The sequence below is a fragment of the Amia ocellicauda genome, chromosome 23 (assembly GCF_036373705.1).
Source record: "Amia ocellicauda isolate fAmiCal2 chromosome 23, fAmiCal2.hap1, whole genome shotgun sequence".
Taxonomy (NCBI): domain Eukaryota; kingdom Metazoa; phylum Chordata; class Actinopteri; order Amiiformes; family Amiidae; genus Amia; species Amia ocellicauda.
In genome coordinates, this window is record NC_089872.1 from 21,943,641 (window position 1) to 21,963,721 (window position 20,081).

Consider the following 20,081-nt stretch of genomic DNA (forward strand, 5'->3'; position numbering starts at 1 on the left):
CAGACGGGGGGATTTTCACAGCGAAGCGGCCGTGCGGCGGACAGGGAGAACTTCACCACAGCTATAAAACATATCGCGGAGGCAGCCCAGTGGTCTGTTCAGTAAGTTATGTTTCACTTCACTCCACAAGGTAGCATTAAAAGAAGATAGATACATTGAGGAGGGTCCTACCATAGAGGGGCTGTGTGGAAATTGTTTAGGAGAGGCTGGAGGATGGGCCACTCATCTCATCAGGAAAAAACACACATAAACGCAACGTTCTCCGTGCTTGGATGAGATGAGAAATAGCTCCTGTTATTGGAGTGCATTCAAGCCCAGTGCAGCCCCAGACATCAGACAGGGAAGGAGTGGAGTTGAAATTCAAGCTCATCGTTAATCACAATGCCAGGGCTGATAGTGGGAGTGGTCATAGTAGGAGTAGGAGGACTTGTCCCGACATCAACATGCATATTGGCATGTGTATCACTAAAAGCACAATCAACAGACATTCCTGTTCTGGATTCCTGCCTTTTCCCTTCACGATGGCTTTTAAAGATCATTGTTGACACCCCGTAATTTCACCAGCTAAATTATAACACTTCCTATTTGCATATGTTCGGAATAGTTATTAAATAACATATGAATAAAATATTAAGATAAATGTCAAATTCAAATATAATATTCACCTTTTAAATAATTGACTAGGTATTGAATTAGAAATGTCAGATATGTAGCTTGTAGGTCCGTGTTTCACTTGGAAAACCAGGAGATGGGTGTCTGAGTTGTAGTGAAATAGCCGGGGACAAGTCTTTCCACCGGGACGGACCCGACCGCTTTTGTGTTTGTTATCTCGTCTTGTTGTGCGGGGAATAAAGAGGTTGCTCTCCTCACCTTCTGGTATATGAGGTGAAATCAGCAAATAGACGAGTAAGAGTCAGTGAAACACACATCAAGGCCTGTACTGATGAATTCATAGGCTTGTGATTGTTGGTGGTGATCGTGTTATTGACTATAATGATGATGGCGCTGTAATTGTCTTCCTCTAATGAACCTGTTCTGGGAAGCCTGGGAGGAATTGCTGTGGCACAATCTCCAGTTGAAAGCTAGACGGGCTGCTTCCTGCTTGATAACATTCACTCTCCTACGTGCCGAGGCAAGATTACTCTCAAGGACAAAGTTTCAATCCTCATGTTTGTGCAGCGGGTTCAGTGGCAAACTTTAAGCAAAACAAGAACAGACACAGAACACAATCACTCAGGGTATCGGTGTCGGTTACCAAAGCATCATTGTGTTTCTGTTCTCCATTTAAAATACACAACTTGAACTCGAGCATTCGGGGGAGATCAGTGCAGACACAGTTCGGTGGCTCGGTCCCTGGAGAGGAGAAGGGGGTTTTGAAATGTAAGTCAAACAAACACACAAGTGATGATTTATTTTATTTATTCCTCAGCAGTTATGTTTATGCCAGCACAGGGACTGTTCTGCACACTGATACAGTAAACATTGAGGAATCCTCTCAGATGTTGAAGCTCTTTTCATGCACTGATCGAATAAATGCTAGTGTAAATTGTGTGGCAGATTAAAGTCAAGTCTCGCTTCTCCATTTACAGAGGAGGAGTTGATGTTACAACGGAAGATTGGTTATAAACATCAGTTGCACCTCAAAGTTGCTTAAATCTTCAAGCACAGATAAAACCTAACAATTATGAAAATAAATATTGTCTGTATTCATGCAAAGACAATAAGACTTGCACACATTTAGATAAACACCCTTAGGATTCTGCCTCATATATGAAACTTGGTTTTATTGTCTAAACAGCTGTTAAATTCAAGTTAAGGGAAATACACAACCAAAAAAACAATACCCAACCATGCTGAGTGATGTCGTTTTAATAGCCCAGATTATCATATATATAATGTCTCTCTCTTTTTTTACTTTAGATTTCCAGTTTAATGTTTTTGTTTGTTTTTTCCTTGCTTAAGTGCAATAAAATACAGATCTGTCAAGCTGATGAAAAGCATGCAAATTGTGCGGCGCTCTGCCAAGACAGACGAATTGCAAGGAAGATGTTAAGGTTTAGGTAAAATGAGTCTGGCAAATGAACACACAACAACAGCCCTGAACAACTGTGTGGAACAGGTTCGAGGTGGCGAAGTGAATGACGTCGGTGCCGTCGATTCACTGTATCCTTTCAGAACCAAGAATCTGTTACAACATAACACAACAACCTTTCTTTATTTCCACATTAAACACTATGTGCAGAAATGTATTATAAAGCATATGGCATTTATGGTAAACTGAAATAATTTGTATTCATTATTATTATGTATTATTATGTGCTTTTGTTCTGGGCAGCTACAGAAGTGAATGTTTTGATAAGCAATAATACCGACAAGCATTCATTATGCTGCTCATACAATTTATTATAATTATGATATAATGACATTTACCACCATTATATCTAGGTTTTACAATATTAAAACCATAGCAAAGAAAAAAGGATGATTTGTCTTTCCCTTGAGTTGGGGTGGTGTTGGTTGGTTGTTTTTGACTTCACTGGCCAACCAAGTAAAGATGGAAAATAATATGAAGTAAATAAAAGTGTACAGAATTGTCACAGAAAATCAGTGTCACCGGGGTCGGTAGTGAAAGTCTTACCAGTCCACTACTCTCACTCCGGTTCAAAACATGTGCTTTGCTTCCAGCGAGAATGCCAGTGTAGTAAATGTTTAACCAGAAGAGGAGAGTTAACAAAACCACCCATTTTCGCTCCACAAATCTCTCCACAGAGCGCCTTCAAATTCCAGCCACTTTGCCATTCAAAGTATTCAGAGTAGTGGCCATTCCTGCTGTGTCTTCCACCACCTCCCACATACCCTGCAGTTCCCTGGAAAAGAGTGTTTTCTTGCACTCTTCCATTCCATTCCCCTAGGACCAGGTTTTAAAGAGAGGTGACAGTAAGAACAGAGAGAGAAGATTTGCGTTTCTCTGGTTAAGGGGAGTTGGGCAGTGAGAGAGAAACAGGAATAAGAGGACAAGCATACGCACACAGATAAGCCACAGACAACACAAACATGTGGCAGGAGATCACAGATAAACTAACCATGGCCCGTCACCCGGTGGATATAGGAGACTAAAGCGTGTAGAAAGCAGGGGTAAGCAAGTACCTGGCAGGCTTGTGTAACCTCTTTACCCAGGCAGGGCACTCTGTAGAGCTTGTATAACCCCTTTATCCAGCCAGGAACTTTAAATCCGCTTCCCCCAGCCACAAGCCACATAGTGAACCATATCATAGTCATTATTTTTAATTATTATTTCATAATTATTAAGTTGGCTGGCTTTCAGAGAGATAATCCGTGCTCTGACTTCAGCAGCACAAATGCCCATCAGGTGTGTCCCACACCTTCCCACTCCTCTCAGCACCAGCCGTGTCTGGTTACATGCAGGAAGATGCTGTAGCACAGACTATAGAGAATACGTTGAGCTGCAAAGAGATCTAAAGAAAGGGATCAGGAAAGAGGGAAATAGAAAGAATCATAGCTATTGGAGCTAAAACTAATGCAAAGAGCTTTTTTCAATACTACAACAGTAAGAGGTCAATAAAGGAGGAAGTGAAACAGATAAAGGGCAAAAACAGAGGTATCTTGGAAAACTAACAAGATGTGGCAAATGTTCTGAATGAGTATTTCACAGAGGTTTTCACAAAAGAAAAAACAGATTACATGCCACAGGTTGACAATCAGTCCAGTCAAACCCTAAGAGAGATCAGGATAAATGAGGAGGAGGTACTAAAGGGACTAGCAGAATTAAAAACCAACAAATCACCTGGGCCAGATGGGATATTTCCAACAGTACTTAAAGAAATGAGGGAAATTATTTATAGGCCTCAAATATTCCAAATGACACTTAGAACAGGGGATGTGCCAACTGACTGGAAGACAGCAAATGTCAAACCAATCCACAAGAAAGAGGACAAAACTGAGCCAGGAAATTACAGACCTGTGCTTTTTCTAATCTAGATTAATGAGCTGGACTCTGGGATAGTTAGCAAACTTGTCAAATTTGCAGATGATACTAAAATAGGCGGCTCAGCAGATACAATCTCGGCAGCACAGGCTATTCAAAGGGACTTAGATAATATTCAGTTGTGGGCGACACCTGGCAGATGAAATTCAATGTGGACAAGTGCAAGGTAATACATGCAGGTAACAAAAATGTCCACTATAATTACACTATGGGAGGAATAGAACTAGATGAAGTAACGCATGAGAAAGACCTAGGAGTCTACGTGGACTCCTTACTTTCTCCATTCAAACAATGTGGGGAAGCAATAAAAAAGGCAAACACAATGTTAGGGTATATATATACTGGGTAGAATTGAGAACAAGGGCAGTGATGTTCAGACTGTACAATGCACTAGTTAGAGCTCATCTGGATACTGTGGACAGTTCTGGACTCCACACTTCAAGAAAAATATCGCTGCTCTAGAGGCAGTTCAGAGGAGAGCAACCAGACTTATTCCAGGTCTGAAGGGAATGTCCTACTGAGAGACTGAGGACCTGAACCTCTTCACCCTGGAACAGAGGAGACTACGTGGGGACTTGATCCAAGTCTTCAAAATCATGAAGGGCATCGACCACATCAAACCAGAGGAGCTTTTCCAGATCAGCAGGGACACGCGCACCCGGGGACACAAATGGAAATTGGGCTTCAAGGCATTCAAGACAGAAAACAGGAGACACTTCTTCACACAGAGAGGCGTCACAATCTGAACAAACTCCCCAGCGATGTGGCTGAAGAGACAATTTGGGAACATTCAAAAACAGACTGGATAGGATCCTTGATCACTTAGTTATTAATGGACACCAAACAAGCACGATGGGGCGAATGGCTTCCTCTCCATTGGACACTTTCTTATGTTCTTCTTATGTTCTAATTGGAAACGAATGAAACCTTCTGACTGATGTGTCTGACATTAAACACGGGAAGTTCCTGTTCCTTATTGATCCACTCCATTATTTATCTTTAATTGCAGCATTAATAAGAATCACAGCCCAAAAGCTAAAAGCAAAAATCTAATTGTTGAGAAGGCCATTGTGACAGAACAAAATATATTAAAATAAATCATTTAAATTAAATAATATTAATAATACATATCACCACATGCAAAATGTAACTTTACAGTGTTAGTGGATCTGAAGCCATAAAGAAATACCAGTGCAGGGTTTTATTTATACCATGCATTCGCTGTCCCTAACCACTCATGCAAGACTTAACCTCAACACAAACACAAACTAAAATTAGACTCAGTCAAGTTATCTCACTCACACTGTCCTACAATTAACATAACGAACTCTAAGACGTCTTAGGTTAATCCCTTGGACACCTGAAAACAAACCAATGGGATGTGGAGTTGGGAAGAAGTGTGGCGTCTGTGGTGACGTTAGTGAAACCTGGTACATCCTGCCCCACTGGTAACTGCGATTTTAAGCAATTTATGGACCGCAGATGCCCGTACTTCTGCTAAACAAAAGGTAATGTGTACGGATATACACATAAAACCCAACCTGCGCCTACCTTATTCATGTCTATTACACAAAGTGTTGCGGTGTGCTCCACAAGATTAGTGATGCATTAGTATTCCTTAAACAGGGCGCGTTTAGAAATGAGTTTCCCTAAAGGAGGCTGTCAGCAATGAAAGCCACTTGTAACAGATACTGTTTTCACTGCCTTTACCTATCAGAGCACTAACCTTAATTAATTTATGGCTGACTGGTGCTCTAACAGCTACACAGACACGTATGCATAGCTCAGTATAGAAAAAAAAGCTGGGTTTCCTTCATTAAAAAACTGGAATGGAATCCAAACAAAGTATACAGATTACAGAGAGAGATGCATAAAAAAAGCTTTTGATGAATGCATTTATGAATATTATGCAGCAGAGAGCTGAGGAAATGTCTGAATTTCCGCCATCTGTTTGGAACGAATTGAGCACGGCGTCTTCGCTCACTAGACTTGGAAAGATTGACTATTTACTCTGCGTTAAATAAAGCAGGTTTTTTTTTTATCCCGGGAAGATGCAGCAGAATGAAGATCCCATCTCTGTGTTATTAACACTCTCTCATGCCAAATTGTTCCCTACAAATTGAATTACGGTCTGAAGGAGTCCGGATCTGCGTTCGCCGTCGGTGTCTGTGTAATAGGTTAAACCTGCTGCCCAGCACTCCGGAGTAGATAAAGAGAGACTAATGAGAATAAAAAAATAAAACACCACTGTGATAAATAAGTACGTAAATAAATAAATAAATCACTTTGTTTAGTTTTTCATTTAAAAGTCCGTTATTTCCCCCGGGAGGCATGAATAAAGCGCCAAACTAATTATACTGGCTAAAGAAACAGCAGACTGCACCGGAGCCGTCTGGGGGACAGCTGGCTAGTGTCTGACAAGCATCTGATAATTAAAAATGGTAAATATATTATTTTGTTTTAATAAGAAAGGGCTACATGAGGATTTCATTGTCTGAGACGTTGGTTCTGCAGTGAACTCACCAGGGCTATTGTCGCCACAGCGGCGAAAAGAGCAATAAACCTCAGCCCTGTGCGCGTCGGAGGAGCTCCCGAAACACCGCGCTGTACCCGCTGTGCTACCTGCACTGACCAGTGTCTCCTGACCTCAGCTCTGCAGACAGTGTCAGCAAGACAACAGATAGAAAAGCTTGTACAATTTAGTACAATATGTGAATTTAGTGACTTTAGAACATAAGAACATAAGAAAGTGTCCAATCGAGAGGAGCCCATTCGCCCCATCGTGCTCGTTTGGTGTCCATTAATAACTCAGTGATCAAGGATCCTATCCAGTCTGTTTTTGAATGTTCCCAAATTGTCTCTTCAGCCACATCGCTGGGGAGTTTGTTCAGATTGTGACGCCTCTCTGTGTGAAGAAGTGTCTCCTGTTTTCTGTCTTGAATGCCTTGAAGCCCAATTTCCATTTGTGTCCCGGGTGCGTGTGTCCCTGCTGATCTGGAAAAGCTGCTCTGGTTTAATGTGGTCGATGCCTTTCATGATTGTGAAGACTTGGATCAAGTCCCCACGTAGTCTCCTCTGTTCCAGGGTGAAGAGGTTCAGTTCCTCAGTCTCTCAGTAGGACATTCCCTTCAGACCTGGAATAAGTCTGGTTGCTCTCCTCTGAACTGCCTCTAGAGCAGCGATATCTTTCTTGAAGTGTGGAGTCCAGAACTGTCCACAGTATCCAGATGAGCTCTAACTAGTGCATTGTACAGTCTGAACATTACTTTAATGAGGCAGCTTGCAGGTTCTCCCATGATAGCAACTGTTTGTTGCAGAGCCATTCCTTTGTCTGCCAGTTCAACCACATTTGCTGTTTCCCTAAGACAAAGGATGAAGAGATTACCTTTATCTCTGTGTGCTCACTAACTGTGAGGTTACCAGGAGAAGTGGAAGGACCCGGGTTTGAGCTCCAGGACTTGAGATGGCTGTGAGACTGCAGGACAGTGGAGCTGCCCCTAGGTGGAGGAATGAAACTGAGCGAGGAGGCATGTGGAAAAATGTATTCAATTAATTAATCAATCAAGCTCAGTATACATGAGTATTGATGAGGATAAAGATTATATCCATTGCCCACAGCTGAGAGATGAAATTAGGCAACAGTGAAGCCTTGAGCAGCAGAATGACACTGAGAGCTTTGCCTGATGAATTACCCATGAGAGAATTTAGACTCATGTCAGAGGGCTCACTGTACGATGATGTCTTTTTCAGCCACTCAGTCTCCCACTTGTGAAAAGAAGGGAAAGTAGGACTGTTAACCAACATACCTTTAAGGGAAAAAAGAGACAATGGCATTGTAATTATTTTAAGATTGCTCAAATAAGATAAGAGGATCAAATGAGAAAGCAGATGCATTTGCATCATGTGCCTGAATCTGAAACTGAAGATCAGGATGAAACGGGTTTTATATATATAGCAAACCTTCCTTATGCGACCTCGCAACACACATGCTATTTTTTTCAAGTACTGAGGAGTTTGTTTCACCTATTAAATAAAATAAAAGTACATCTTCTTGAAATGCAGTCACTCTTAAACCAAGTCGAGCAGACAGAGAAAGGCAGATGGACCGCCCACAACAGAGCACCTCAGTGCTGGTCTGTGTGAAAGCCTTCACAAGGACACATGACAACGCTGAACAAGAGAGCACGGCCACGGCGTTGCTTTAAAAGATGTGTGGCTTCTTCAGATCCAGCCGTATAAAAGGCTCTTTGGTTAGCTTCCCCTCTGTGCTTGCTTTTCCTTTACGCCCACAGAGGGAACAAATCTGTTACACCTCTTTCAGGTTTTTCAGCAAGGAGGAGGCATAAATAGACACAAGGCAAGTTATTTATTTCATCAGGAAAACAAGCACACTCTGTTTGTGTGTGCTTACTTGTGATGTGTTTTGAAGCTGCTGTGAAGAGGAAACCACTGTAGTTTCTCCAAGGGCAAAGTGGTGGGATGGTCCTGCAGACGTGACCACAGGTGCAGTAGGTTAAGTAACTATTTGGTGACAGGTACTGACTAGAGTCCCTCCAGAGGTTGAATCCTGGCTGGGGACAATAGACATCCAGGCCCCTCACACTGTGGAGGCTCAACCATGTGGCACACTAGGCACTGTGTGTATTAATGTGTTTTAATTAATGGACAGATTAAGGAGAGACTAGCAACATGTGTTGAGACAGAAACCATTTGAGTATGATCTGTTTTCTGAAGTCTTTTTAATATATTTACAGTTGCTTCCTAGTTTGTCTGCATCAATAAAGTTTGATCTTTCCCCACTACAGCTTGCTCTAATTGGCATTTTGCAGAGCTCAGGAGTCTAGAGAAACCGTAGTGATTTTTTTTAAATTTCCTTCCCTCAAAAAGTCAGTAGGGAGGACAAGACCTCTCAACCTGAATACCTCTAATTGCTGTCTCTGTAAAAAAACTATGCGTCTCCTGTTTCCTTTTAATTCAATTTCTATTTCCTTCACCTTCTTAAACTGAAGCAACATTTTTTAAAAGTAATTAGAATCACAAAGAAAACAGCCAGGAATCATGAGTTTACACTGTATTACTGTATTGCTGGGTTGTGGATGCAACCTATGTATCTGAAATGAAAAACAGAGGGTGTTGGGAATGACCTTTCCCCACAGAAACACTGGAAAGTCTTATTTTAAAGTTGGCGATACGCCCCTTGGCCTGCCCCCTGCTTCAGCCACAGGAGAAACACCCTCGTTGGCCAGCTGTATGAGGCCAATAGGATGACCTTTGAAAGTTGGGGGAACTGTGGAATATGGCACTAGTCGCTCTGGCTCTGGAGGCCAGCTGACTCAATAGACAGGGCATCCACAATCCAAAGGGTCAGCCAATGTCCCAAGGCCTGTCCTAAAACCCTGACACCATGGCAGACAAACAGTCGATCACTCAGTCCAATAGAGTCAATGAAACCCTGCTACACCCACACAGGGCAAAGCACATGCAAACGGCACTAAGAAGAGAAGGCAGGAGGATGGAAAGCCTCCACCGGCCTGTTGACAATGAGATGGGAACAAAACTTTGGGAAGAAATGTGGGATACAATGTAGGGAGGCTGTCACCCACGCAACCCAAACAAGAAGGATAAACAAAGAGGGCATGCATCTCCCCCAATCACTTAGCCGAAACAATGGCCAGTAAAAAGGCCATCTTCCAAGACAAACACTTCAAGACCACAGACTGAAATAGCCTTGGAAAGTGTCTCCAGCACAAGAGCAAGGTGCAACGACACCAAACAAACAAAGTCAGTCTCTTCTCTATCTATACAGTGTTGTAAACTTCTTCTTATCAAGGGGAGTCTGTGCACGTGGTCAGCCAGATTGAGCAGCCAATTAGAAGCGTGGGTTCTTCACCTTCTTGTGTTTCACAGCCAGCCCCGGCCAGACAGAGCCCAGACTAAATAACCGAGCAGGACAGGAGAATCCACTGCAACAGATCAGATGTCTGGCACTGTTTTAAAAACTGCTGGGGGGGAGCAATGGTCCAGTATTCCTCCAACCATCCTTCAAAATGCCTACGACAGTCATTAGGTTCAGAGGTCGGCTTACACCTTTTCAGACATTATGTGGGCAAATGTGCAGCGCTATATAAGAAACAGCAGCAGCACCTGAGACCTTTCTGGTCTTCATGCTGCCTGTTTATGTTACTTTGACTGGTGGGTGGGCAACCAAATCCTGTAGGATTTTTTTATTTTCTCTCCTCTGTGCCTAATGGTTTACATTTACGTTTTGTATTAATCACTATCTTAAATTGTTCTTTCAATCTGTCAAGCCCTCTGTGGCAGCCTTACAAAGGGAGTGAAACCAAAAAAATCTGATTGATTGATTGATTGAAATGTTCTGTTGTGGCGGCACTTTTGGCTATTTAATACGCAGAGATTTATTACGGTTTGTGGTGAATGAAACCACCATTATTTTAAGAACATCTGGCACATTAAGGAATAACATCTCCCCCTTTTTAAAACCCATAAGAATGAACACTTTTACTGTATAAAACGCCTGAGATGCCACATCAAATATCAAGAGGAGCAGGGAGCTTGAAGTTAGTTTTGATCCTAGTGTTAATAAAAAAAAAACGTTTTTCAGAAAAAGCAATATGTAAGTCATTTTTTCTGATTTACACAACAGTCTTACATAAATTATTAATTGCCGCAGCATTCCTAACTATATAACAAATAGTAAGATTATAGCAGAGCTGCAGTCTCTTAAGTCTGGAAGACAAGGTCATGGAAATGCTTATACACATCCAGCTTTCATCCCAGTAATGAATGAGCTATTTTGTTCTGTAGTGAGCATAGTGCACAAAGTCGAAGCAAAATAGCTCCTATCTGCATCACACTCTAAACCACTGAATAATAGAATAATAAAATAGCCATTATTATTTTATCTTTGGTTCAATATTGGGTTTCAATTGTATCTGCAAATATTTATCTGTCAAAGCCTATTCTACTGGATCTCAGGCCTAATCGCGTGTAACATTTAAAAATACTTCTCCATCTTCAGTCACTTGTCACATAACAGACGTGGAAAATACAATTCAGAGCAAATCTAAGAAGGAGCAATATGTTGAAGAGTTGCACCCCCTCTGCACGGACGCCAAAGGAGTTGGAGGTGTCAGGGTATGGCTCAGTTGCTAAGCGAAAGTTTTGTATTATTCCAACTCATTTTAGAAGATAAAAGCAGCATCTTTAATAATAATACAAAATACATAGACATCCATCAGCAGAAACTGAAATACAGATCCTCGAAGAAAAAACTGATTTTCCTTTTGTAGATTTAGATGTATTGTGATAGAAAAGCAAGCATACTTAGAGCAAAACTCTGCAAAGACATAACCTGTTGCATTACCACATTAACAAATCTTCAAAACTCACAATAAAAATCTACCTTGGCAGACACAGGGGCCCGTAATCACCCGTGCAAAGATAATCCAAGTTAAATTAACCTGCTTTGACATCTGTGCCCAGATGATGAAGTGCAGCTGGTTAATGAAGTGTCTGCAGCACATTCGCCAGGAGCTCCATAGCCAGGAAAGAGTCCAGTTCACAATCAGATAACTTCTCTGAAATGGGCGCTGTCGGCAGGAAGTTTGCGTTGGGCTGTTTATAGATGGACAACAAAGAGAGAAGGTGTTTCTCTGCCCTGAACAAAATGGCAGCAGATAAGAATTTTACGTAAATCACAGTTACTGAAAGATGCACAATATGGACAGAAAAGTCTAGTAAGGTACTATCATGATTTTAATTGTTAATTATTGTAATATTACAGATGTTCTTGACCAACACAAGTAGAGCACTGTGCTGCTCGTACCCACCAACCCTGTCTCAGTGTGGGCTGGTGGTTTCTTCTGTGTGTTTCATCTGTGCCAAAGCAGCCACTGCCAAAACAGGTAAATACAGGTAGAATATGCTGTGAGTTTGTGTTGAAAAGTCTAAAATAATCTCTAGAAAGTAGGTTAGGCTCTGTGTCCTGAACACACATGGAACTGCGAGGAACAAGCGAGAGTCATGCTCTTAGCTCTTGAGGCAGTCTATCATTGTTGAAACCTAGTTTACTGCAGTGTTAAGGGATATTTATATGTCTCCTGTTCACTGTCCCGGCTCATTCCTAAAAGTAGATTCAGCAGCCGACTGGCGGGCTGTTTTCACAGGGAGGGGATATTCATGGAATATTGTAAATATATAAAATGCTAATCTAATTATATATGTCCCTTGTTTATCACCCTCTGTGCAGTATGTGTGTTCAGTGACACTAGATGTTTATGGGTGTAAGTACTGAGTAATTACACAGTTATTACAGTTTAGTTACACATACTTACCTAATGTAAAGTGGTAAAGTGTATTCTTTCAGACTTGAACTCTTGACCCTGATGTAGAATGGGTTCCCTGATGGTTTTATTGCCAGTTTGCTGCAAATCTGATCCCTCTGAATGAAATTCATTGCCTCTTTCTCCATTTTCACTCAACACTTTATCAGGAAAATGCTTCTGAAAATGCAAGTTTAACTTTGTATTCACAGTGCCTCATCAGATCCCAGCGCTCGAACGCGACTTTCAGCCCTCAGCACTTTCAGGTGAAACCCCAGGCATTGCTTAAAAAGAAGAAAAGAGAAGTAAAAAGAAATTAAAAGGTGGTTCACTTCCTTTAATAAGATATACAGTATTTTTGGGCGCCTTACATTTCACATTTAAGTATTTCACATCTGCTAAACCCTTACCTGTAAGTCCAATTTCTGTGTGGTTTATTTAGGCAGCGCGTGTGATACAGTGAAATGAATTTAATGAGCATCTTAACAGCAGCTGTCACTACCCTTAAAAACAGCATGTTCCCATCGGGCATTACTTTCCACGAGGTTCCCGTTCACAGTCCATTAAAGAGATTTATTTATTGATGATTGAAATCCTTGCCTCAATAAAATGTTATTATCAAAAGACTTTATGACTTCTGTCTGCCCTGAGCATCATTCTTACGGCTCTTGCTGTGTGGAGCACCAGTTAACACTGGTATTAATACTGGTATTAAATACAGCTGCCTGGAATAACATCCAGAACACAAGATGCCCCGTTCAGTCTCTGGGATCTGTGTGTCAGTCACCATCCTGCATTAGCTGACCAGAGCCTTACTGGGGACAGAAGTGGTTTAAGGTTCATGTTGTATTTGTGTGAAAACCCCCAAACAAGCAATACTAAGCCCTAAGACATGTGCGACGATCTGCATTCACCCAACTTAGTGAGACCATCACACATGGACTGTCCTGTGCAGAAACAGGTTGTAATTTCTCAGTTAAATCAAAATACAAAACTGATTATAAACTTTGTTTGTTGTTGTTGTAGGGGCATTCTCCCTGAAGAGAAGAAAGACATTAGAAAACACATAGAGGAGTGAGAGAATCGCAGACCAGCACCGACTGCTGTTCCCATCTGCAGGGGGACCGGCTCACAACTCATCCTCAGATGAATAAATACGTCTCATGGCTGTCGTTCGCACCACAAAAGCACTTGAGAATTGGCCAATTAATTACAACATTTTCAAATGAGAAGTGGAACATAAACTGTTTGTGCCGTTTCTGATAACCACTGTTCTGTAACAACGGCTTACACTAACCTCTGCCCCTGAGAGAGAGCAGCAAGTTCCCGATGAAGAAACAAAACATCTGAAAATATTGTTTCCCATCTTTGAGTGGCGTCTCGTCAGAAATAAAGTCTAGACTGTCTCTCGACAAGTTTTCAGCATGTTTGCTTCTTACTGACTAGATTGCTACACTAGTAATCATACAGATTTCTTGAAAAATACAAAATAAATAATTTATAAACCAAGAAACATAATATACTGTGAAACACAAATGAAACACGAACTCAGTTATACTGCATTATTATTATTATTTATTAATTCACATAGTAATTATGTATTGATCATTTGCATAATCTGAAGTGACCTTGTAGAGCCCCCAGCTGTTTGCAATACCTTGTTTGTATACTTTTTGCATTTGGCTGATTGGACGTTTACTTCTTGTAGGAAGCAGAACCAAACCGAGCTTGGATCGGTTACCGAATGAGCATTCCCGCTTCAATCTTCTCGCCGAATGAAACATACATGAAAGTATACAAGAGTTTGCTGTTGTGCTGTGCACGCAAGTATGATTTTTTTTTTTTTTCGTCAGCCGCGGTTTTATACCCATGCCAAACCCGGGGTTGAGAAATCGTCTGGGTTGCCCGGGTTTTTGGTTCCCCGGGTCCCCGGGCTGGAAACACTAGTATACCCTGTTTTCAGCAGCACAGTTAGATGATTACTCATATTTTCTTGCGCCATCATGTGTTTATTTTGCTCTATTGTAATGGAGAAGTCTATCTGAAGAGTGAGAAAAGTGTTGCTTTGAGTAAGATGGTTCTTGGATTCTCATCAGCAAGGTTATTGAAAAAATTAAATGACACCACATGAGGGCATGAGCATCGTCTGTTTTGCAATGAATGTTCACCAAGAAGAGAGGTCACCAGTTTCTTATTCCACAAAAAGTAGGGTTGAGGGTCAATGTGGTTGAGCCTGTTGACACTGAGGGGAATATTAAACTGTTCCCTCTTCACCCCCACCTTAACTGGGGGGTTTGCTGCAGAACTGATTACCTGTATATGAAGAAAACTGGTATAGCCTTTCGCTGTAAAATACATTTCTTCTTGTCTCTACCCTGCGTTTGAAAATGAGAAGAAACAGTGCATATCTGGAGGAAAGGGAAATGCAGTGAGAGGGAGTAGAGAAAGCATGGAGCTCCCGTGGGGACGGGGGTTGTCTATGGAAAGCAAGTATGTTTGCACATTAGTTCAAAGTGCATTTCTAAACTCAGATGCAAGTCACTGTCCAGAGAAACAGAAACATGAAGCAGAACAAATTGATAATTAATGAAGCAAAATCAGAACCATACCAACTCTCGGAGGCTTTTATTTTCAGTTTTATTGCACATTGTTTATCAACTTTTGACCCTGATAGGCAACCAATAATAAAAGATAAAAGGCAGCGCACAGCACCTTGGGTTTTCCAGCACACGGTAATGCTTTACATCAATCTAACAATGACATCGCATAACTTTCTACCTCAGGCCATAGCCTTCAAGGACTGTTACTGCTGAAATGTGTTGGTTTTAGAAAAATGAGAAAGACAGCGATAAAAAATATCTGATAATGTCTAAAAAAAGACCAATTTCCTGTATTTTGGAGACACCGGGGTTAAAATTCATTATCAGGGTTAAATTTAGTTTACGCCTCCACAAGCCGAGCTGCCCGATCAAACGTGAAATTGTGTGTGTTTGAATAGGAGGCTTAAATTGGATAATTGATCGCCAACATATTCCTGTCACATATATTTAAAGGATTACCAAGCTCTCTAGGGATAAAAGGAATAAATAAATACAGCACACCTCTTACCTTAAGTGTCGCTTCTGAAGTGCATTTTCAAGAAATATCTTCTTCAAGAAAAATAATGCAATTGATTTGCTGTCTTTATTTTATATAAGAAACAAACAAACAAAAAAAACTGTATTGTCGCCCGTTTGAAAAAAGGGAGCAAGGGAACGCGGTTTTATGATTTAATCTTCCCATGATAAATTAGTGCCAGAAACTCAATGGCTTTTCAGCATCTCATTTTTGTGTTTCAAGTTCAAGATATGTTACCACTTTATGATAATCTCAGAAAGTGGGGATATTAGGTAAAGGTTCTTGCAGACGCTAGTTTTACGGGATCCCTGTACAAGATCGGCACGCTGGACTGCAAGGAATGACTGGTGAAATGCGTGCAATCATTCATATTAAATGCCACTATCTGTCAGCTTCAATTTTTGTGTTAATGGCATAAAAATGACAGGATGCAATTATAAAACCAATTTAATCACTGATAGTTGTCCGTATTGATAAATTGTCAGCTCCACCTGAAATATGCATAATGACCAAAATTCTCAATTCAGCACATAAAATCTAGTGCCGTGTAAAGCAGTAATTGAATGTAGGAGGATGATGATTGTGCGAGGGCATTTCTCACTGACAGGTGATATTCTGGAGAATGAACCGTAGGACTAAAGGGTGGAATCAAATGGCTCCACTTAATTAAAAAAAAAGTGCATCTGTAATCTCTTTCCACGCCCCCTCTCGTTCCTCAGCAGCCGGCAGATTGAGAAATTCCTCGAATGCTGGGCATGACCGCCGGGCTATTCTGGGAAGAGAGACGGGCATCTTTTTTATGTTGAGATCTCAGACTAGACTTACTGAATGTGCGTTGATCTTTCACAGCCGTGCCCTCCTGGTATGGCAGAGGGACCGATAGCCATGATGGGGGAGTTTCTGTCCACCAGAACTCAAAGCAAGGCATCAGCAGCAGATCAAAGAAAAACCTTCATTTTGGTATCAAAGGTATTTCACAACTTAGGTTTCCTTTGCTATGTGTCGACTAATGGTAGACCCATGAAAAGTACAAAACTGAAACAGTCTCAGTTGTAACTCGTGAAGACGGATTATGCCGTGACAGAGACTGACTGACATGGGTTTGTTCAAAGAAGCCCCTGTAGATAATTGTTGAGTGAATCAGCTTGAGAGTTTGTTCCACATGCTCAAAAAGTTTTTTGCACTGAATTTCCACAGCGTTCTTTAGACCTGGTTTTTATGCTGAGCTTGAAGTAATGGATTTAGTTGGCTTTGTCTGTGCCTTCTGCAGGACCTTGAAAACCTCAATTACATCTCCCCCGACATCCTCTCTGCTCTGATCCAAAGAAATTCAATCCACATACAAGTTACTATTAATGTATTCTGAATAATCGAATATTCCCCACAGATGGGAGGTCAAGGGTCCAGGCATTTTACGAAGAGAACAAAAGTTATTACAGGAACATTGAGGAGTTTGTCGGGGTCTGTCGTCTGACTCAGCTTGACAAGATTGTGAATCCCAGGCTGTCTCTGACGTCAGCACACAGCAATGCCCAAAATCTCCCCAAAAGGATAAAAATAAAGGATTAACTTAACACAAGTGACAAAGTGAAGGAGCAGGAGACTCGATTCTTAGAGGCGTAGATCACACAGTGTGCTCTAGTGATAAGGAGACCCGCATGGTATCTTGCCTGCCTGGTGTTCAGGTTGCAGATCTCCCTAAACTAGTAGACGGGCTACTGGCCAAAGCCGGGAGTAATCCACTGGTCATGGTCCACATTGGAACCAATGACATAGGAAAAGGTAGGACAGAGGTTCTGCAAGACAAATTTAAAGAGTTAGGAACAAAACTAAAGAGCAGAACCTCCACGGTAGTTTTCTCTGAAATACGTCCAGTACCACGTGCCAGGCCAGGGAGACAGGCAGAGATTAGAAAGTTTAACACGTGGTTGAAAGCTTGGTGTAGGGAAGAGGGGTTTAGGTTTATGGAGCATTGGTCTTTCTTCTGGGATAGATGGGACCTGTACAAACTGGACAGTCTACATCTAAACAGAAGGGGGGCTAATGCATTGGGAGAGCGTATGTGCAGAGAAATTGAGAATCTTTTAAACTAGGGACCAGGGGGGCAGGGAGCTCTGACAATGGGAGATGTTCCTCTAAGGAAAGAAAACAAAGGGAACCTGCTAGTAGGAAAGTCCTGAAATGTTTGTACCTCAATGCCAGGAGTATAAGGAACAAGATGTTAGACCTGGAAGCCACAGTGCTGGCAGGTGACTATGATGTTGTAGGAGTGACAGAAACATGGCTTACAGAAAATGATGGGGATGAATACAAGTTGAAAGGATACACACAGTTTAGGAGAGACAGGCAAAATCGAAGAGGAGGTGGGGAATGTTCTTATGTTCTTATGTTCTTAAGAGGCAAAGGAGACTTGAAAACAGAAGACGTGTCTCTGTGCTTCTTAGCTTTAGTGTTTATTAGTTTTGGTTTACATTATCTTCTTCTAAATGTAACCAAAAAATGAACTAAACTAGACACTGAAATCTGGACCAAACAGTACATTTTTCCACAAGAAAATGTGTATTAAAACTAAACTGGTTTTCATGTTGATGGGAAATATTTTGCCAATGCAGTCTCATTTAGAATTATCTAGTAGTTCAATGTCATATGCCATCAATTTGATTGGACAATACACATTAACACTAAATTGATCACTCAATATATCAAATGAAGGGTTTGAATATTTTCTGAACAGAACATGAAAAAGGAAATCTAAGAATGTATTTAGAACGTGTTCAAGTATTTTTTCAATCTCTCTCTATCTTCCTTCTTCCTTCATTCCTTCCAATTCTAATAAGGCCTTAATTATAGATGGGCATGATTTCATTTATTTATGCGTAAACACACCGATCAAAAGACACTGTGTCTGACCGAGGAGCTCCTCCCACGGCTCTGAACAGACGCGAGCACTGAGAAGATGTGTGGATGACTCGTGTTGTCTGTAACACAATGAAGTGCTGTCCAGTGACAAAGCAACACAGTCCCCTTCCTCGTCTTCGTGGAGGAACACAATCCATCACTCCAGCTGCAGGTTTTGCTCTTGGTAATGACATTAAAAGCGCAGAGTGAGGGAGACGCTTTTCCCGCTCACATTTCAGAAAGGTCAGTCTGCCACAGACCCGTGACGCTGGGCGTGTGAGATCCGCAGGCGAGGAATTCAGTCAGGGGGGTGGGGAGAGCCAAGGGAGTGGAGCCGGGACCTTTATCTCTCTCAGTGTTTAATAATGTCAATGATGATTCAGACGATCGGGATAATTCTGTACGTAGCAGGGTGGAGGTGAGGGAGCTGTGAGGGATGGGGTGATGTTAAGATTGTGACATCTAGTGGCAGCCATTGATGGACAGGCTGTCGTTGGCTGGGATTCAGGGGGCTGTTTAGCATGAGAAGTCGCCGGCCCCACCGCCTTCTGCATCAGCTTGGGAAGGATTCATCAGTTTGCTGTGGAGCACTTTGCTGGAGGAACGTCATTGGAAAGTCTTTGAAAGAATCCCCACACTGTACTGTACTGAAAGACGACACTTCATATCGGAGCCAGATTAAGTGTTTATGTTCTTTTTCCTTTTCTGACATCTTTATTAGTTAAAGATAATTGTTATTTGCCGATAAGTTCATTTAGTTTATGTTACAGTTTATACATGTCTTGGCTATGGTTTGTGTGTTTATTTTGGTCTAATTTTGTGTCTGAATTGGATAGACTATTTAACGGTGAAATGGTATTCAGGGAGGTGGGACCGATAGGAGTCATTTTTAGATTGAGGAGGGGAAGGTTTGGGTAGGTGTGGATGGCATGTATTTTTGAACCACACTTGTTTTGTTTCTTGCTGGTAGACTATTGTTTTGGATTTCAATAAATCATGTTTTTTTCATTTTTATATTACGTTACATTTCGTTTGGATTACTTTGTCTGGATTGCTTATAGATCTCCTATAACTATTCTACATAGCTCACAAAAGTCATCTTTTTTTTCCTGAATATCATGCACATTTTGTCAGAATTCATTAAGAAATATGTTTTTTTATCTGGTACCTGATCAGGTCTGATATGTTAGACATGCTTCCGCTGATTTTAAGACTTTGTGCATGAATTGTGTGAAAGTCTCACCAGCATCTCCAGGGCACAAACTATTCCTCTGAGGAGATTTCCAAGATTCTTCCAGGGTTTTAAAGGACTAAAAACCTAGGTAAGCAGGAAGCTGTGTTTGTGCAAATATTCACCTAAAAAACATTTTCAATTAAATGTTTTTTTATCATAATACAAATTATTTCAGCTAGAAACCACACCCAGTAACGAGCCATGGAATTGGATTGGATTAGATGCATTCCAAACCATTGCAGTAGATGTTTGGGAACATGGAAAAACTAAATACAGTTTTCTACCCTTAAAATCATCAGTGCAGAAGTTTCCTAAAGTCTGGCCAACAAACCCCAAGGAGCTGCTCATCAAGGTCAGGCAACAGAAAGCACTTTTTCATGGCGTGGGATTTTCACCAACATTACAAGTCTGATCCTTTTTTCACATGAGACTCATTATCATGCATCTCGAGCTGTGTGGCGCTGGCTGTGTCCAGAAGCGGCGC

The 20,081-nt window shown here is 41.4% G+C and overlaps 1 long non-coding RNA gene across 1 annotated transcript; it reads left to right on the top strand.

Annotated features, from left to right (window-relative positions):
• The first annotated feature begins 9,208 nt into the window (after positions 1 to 9,208).
• LOC136719179 (uncharacterized) lies at positions 9,209 to 19,662 on the top strand. The gene is made up of 3 exons (XR_010805370.1): positions 9,209 to 11,931; positions 12,561 to 12,671; positions 13,375 to 19,662. It is a non-coding gene; the product is annotated as an uncharacterized LOC136719179 (long non-coding RNA).
• The last annotated feature ends 419 nt before the right edge of the window (positions 19,663 to 20,081 follow it).